Consider the following 4,323-nt stretch of genomic DNA (forward strand, 5'->3'; position numbering starts at 1 on the left):
ATTTATAGTTATATTTTTATCGTCTCAAATATGACATCTTTACATTGTTTAAATACAATCTTTAGATAATGTTATGTCAATTTTGTTTCCTTTTATGTAATGCTGTTATTGTTGTTATCCCGTTCGATTTTCATTCGTGGCTTTATATATTATTGTTTTACAGTTTGTATTATAGGTTTGTTTGGCAGTCAGGTGTTTTAAAATGTTTGATGTAATTTGCTTAGTGTCTTCTGATATCTTATGTTTTGTTTCATATTGATTATTGTGTTAGCTGTTGGTATTTGATAATGCTCCAAATGAACATATATTTCATAACAATATCCTTCCAATATGTAAAGCTTTTAGTTGCAATTGTTCTATTTTTATGTAATATTCGTTTAAATAAATAAGTGCGAAGACAAAAGAAGAAAAAGACGATTTAAAGACGCAAATGACCAAAAAAGCTCAAATGTACAAGATACAATCCAAGTGGTTCAATTTATTGATGAATAATGTCTAAAAATGACAAGAGTACAAGCCGTGAAACGCAAAGTACAAGATATCTAAGCATACGAAAAAGCGTTCGAAAATCCGGAACCGAGACATGAACCGAGCATCAACGCGCGAGTCAACGGAGCTAAAATTACAAGTCATCTATGCACAAGATTATAACATAATATATAATTAATTATATATATTATATATTATAATATATATATTGACAAAATTACGCTCGTCGTCCCTGAACTTGTATCCAACCTTCTCAAGTCATCCTTAAACTTTTTTTTTTTGCTGATGTCGTCCCTGAACTTGTACTTTGTAACTCCGGTCGTCCCTCCGTCTATATTCCGTCCAATTTATCTGTTAAACTGACTAATGTGCGACTCATGTGAGGGTATTTCATTCTTTTATCATTTTCTAAAATAATTTAATTTTATTTTATTTTTTAACTTATTTTTTATTTTTCTCAATCAATACTCATTTTCTTCTTTCTCTTCCTTCTTTTTCAAATCCCCATTTCATCCTTCCTAATTTCCTTCACCTTTCAAAATTTAAAATCAAAAGTAGAGCTTAAATTAATGAATAAATCATATATATAATCACCACCATCGTCGCCACCATCTTCAACCACAACCAACCTTCAACAAATCATTCATCAACATAAACTCCGGACCCAAAGTAAACTTCGTTGCCATCACCGAAAACACACTGAACTTCATTACGAAACTTCACAACAACCGTGCCCAAAGTATCTTCAGATCTGGTGGGTTTTATTTTCCTAAATCAATTTCAGATCTGGTGGGTTTTTTTTCCTAAATTAATTTTGGAATACTGATTGAATACTGATTTTATTGAGTTTGTGTGATTCGTATCTTCTAATACGCGATTTATTGGGTGACCTTGAATTATATTAAAAAGATGCGTCGGCGAGCTGCTGATTACCGCTGGGTTCGACGGCTGCTTTCAATTTGGATCTGGGTTTTCTTGGATTGTTCTTTGTTGATGGATTTATATTTATATTTCTTCAACATAATTATTAGGATCAAGATCCCAATTAATGCCACCACCAACCTGTTTTTGTAAGATTTTCATACCCATTCCCAGATCCTAATTTATTTAATTTATATACATTATTTTGATGCGATGACATTTTTTCTAGGTTTTTATATTCATATATTAATTTCTTAATTTTGTGTACAAAGGTATTTGATGTTTCTGTGAGTTTTTAATTGTTGTCAAAGTAAAAAAGATAAATTTAAGTGTGAGAGATTTCAAGTTATTTAAGGAATTCTTAAACAGAGAATATTAAAGAGTGAGATTGAACATAGGTGGGTTTTAATTTTGAATTTATCTTCAAGATTTCAAGTTATTTAAGGAATCTCCGTTAATTTTGAATTTATCTTTTTAAGGTTTTGATGGAGAAGATGAAGATTAAAGACAAAATAGGAGGGTGGAGAAGAAGATGTGGAAAAGATAAAAATTAAATATAAAGAAAAAGTTACGTTCGTCGTCCCTCAACTTGTAATCAGTATTGAAAGGAGTAAATGAGTTAAAAAGACTGAAATACCCTCACATGATTCGCACATGACTCAGTTTAACGGAGAAATTGGACGGAATATAGACGGAGGGACGACCAGAGTTACAAAGTAAAAGTTCAGGGACGACGCCAGCAAAAAAAAAAGTTTAGGGATGACCTGAGAAGGCTGAATACAAGTTTAGGGACGACGAGCGTAATTTTGTCATATATATTATATATTATATTATACAAAGCCGCCCACGTTTAAATCAAATTTGTGAGCTGGAATCAGGAACTCCGCGATCGTGGAGGTTTTACCCTTTGCAGCTCCGCGATCGTGGAGCTACAGTAATCTGAAATCTCCTATAAAAGGCACGAGCATTCTGCCGAATGATGCACCCCATTTTCTCTGAATCTCTCAATATATACGATATATATATATTTATATTTATAATATTAATTTTAATTTAAGTTTAATAATAATAATAATAATAATAATAATAATTTTGGTTATTGTAAGAAATGTTTTACGGGTTTTAAAGTCGGAACTCTGTTCGTGTAACGCTACGCGATAAATAATCACTGTAAGCTATATTCTTCCTTTTTCAATTAATGTATCGTAACTAAGTTATTATTATGCTTATTTGAGCCGAAGTAATCGTGATGTTAGACTAAATATTAAAGACGGGGTTATTGGATTTTGTACCATAATTTGAGTTTGGACAAAAGACCGACACTTGTGGACATTGGACTATGGACTATTAATAGATGGGGGTATTGTCTAATTGAATGACAATTCATTGAAATCTGTCAAACCTATCTTCAAATTAGTTAATCTAATAATTATTAAATGATTATGCATGTCATATTTAGTGACGTTTATACGACATCTTTTACAATCATTTAATTAATTATTCGGGTTGAGTAATTGATTATTCAAACTGATCAAGTGGGTAAATTAATGTTCATATCTCATTAAAACAGGGGTGGATTACATACAAGGGTAATTGGTGTAATTGTTAACAAAGTATTAAAACCTTGGATTACACACAGTCGATAACCTGGTGTAATTATTAACAAAGTATTAAAACCTTGTTACAGTCTAAATCCCTAATTAGTTGGAATATTTGACTTCGGAAATAAGGTTAATTTGACGAGCATTTTATAATTATGACCAATGGACTATTATTGACAAAAACCAGATAGGTATCAAATAATCCAGGACAAAGGACAATTAACCCAGAGTAATAAATTAAAATCAAAACGTCAAACATCATGATTACGGAAGTTTAAATAAGCATAATTCTTTTATTGTATTTCTCATCGTACTTTTAATTATTGTCATTTTATTATTCGCAATTTTATTTATCGTCATTTATTTATCGTTATTTATTTTACGCACTTTAATTATTGTCATTTATCTTTGCGCTTAAAATATAAAATCGACAAACCGGTCATTAAACGGTAAAATCCCCTTTTATAATAATAATATTACTATATATAAATATATATATATATATATATTTTATATAAATATAGTTGTTAAAAATATAGTACGTAATCACTAGCTCCCTGTGGAACGAACCAGACTTACTAAAAACTACACTACTCTACGATTAGGTACACTGCCTATAGTGTTGTAGCAAAGTTTAGGTATATTCCATCCGTAAATTAATAAAACTTGTGTAATATTTCGTCGTATTTCGTAGTAAACAATAATAGTATTTCGTATACCTCCGCTCGCACATCAGTATTATTCGGTCACAATTTTTTTTTTAAATCCACTACCTACAAGATACACTTTCTTTTTATACAAAGTATGTGTCTTTATTCTATAAAAGAGGTAAATGTTCCTAAATAAAGACGCAATATATTACACAATTCAATCCATTCTTTAAGTAATTAGTGTTAACCTATTAGCAATTGTTAACAACTAGTTGTGGAGCCCTCGCTTCGCGCCGGGGGCTCCGTTTTGAATGCGAGTTAAAAAAAGTGCTGATCTATTTTGTAAAAAAAAAAAAAAAATCGACATCTAACATTGAAGGGTTGTTCCTTTGTGAAAGTTGCTTCTTTTAGCATTCGGGGTTTTTTTTTTAAAAAGTTAGTTGATCTATTTTGTAAAAAAGAATATTTTTCGACATCGTTTGGTAGCATTGAAGGGTTGTTCCTTTTATGAAAGTTGTTTTTTTATCGTTTGAGACAAAAAAAAAAAGTAGCACAGTAGTAGCGTGGTGAGTGTTATTATTCAATATTTTTAGTGTTAGTGATGGGATAAATAATATTTTAGAATATAGGTATAAAATGAGGGTTCAATTTGTATTTTAATG

The sequence above is a fragment of the Rutidosis leptorrhynchoides genome, chromosome 5 (genome assembly GCF_046630445.1).
Source record: "Rutidosis leptorrhynchoides isolate AG116_Rl617_1_P2 chromosome 5, CSIRO_AGI_Rlap_v1, whole genome shotgun sequence".
In the NCBI taxonomy this organism is placed as follows: domain Eukaryota; kingdom Viridiplantae; phylum Streptophyta; class Magnoliopsida; order Asterales; family Asteraceae; genus Rutidosis; species Rutidosis leptorrhynchoides.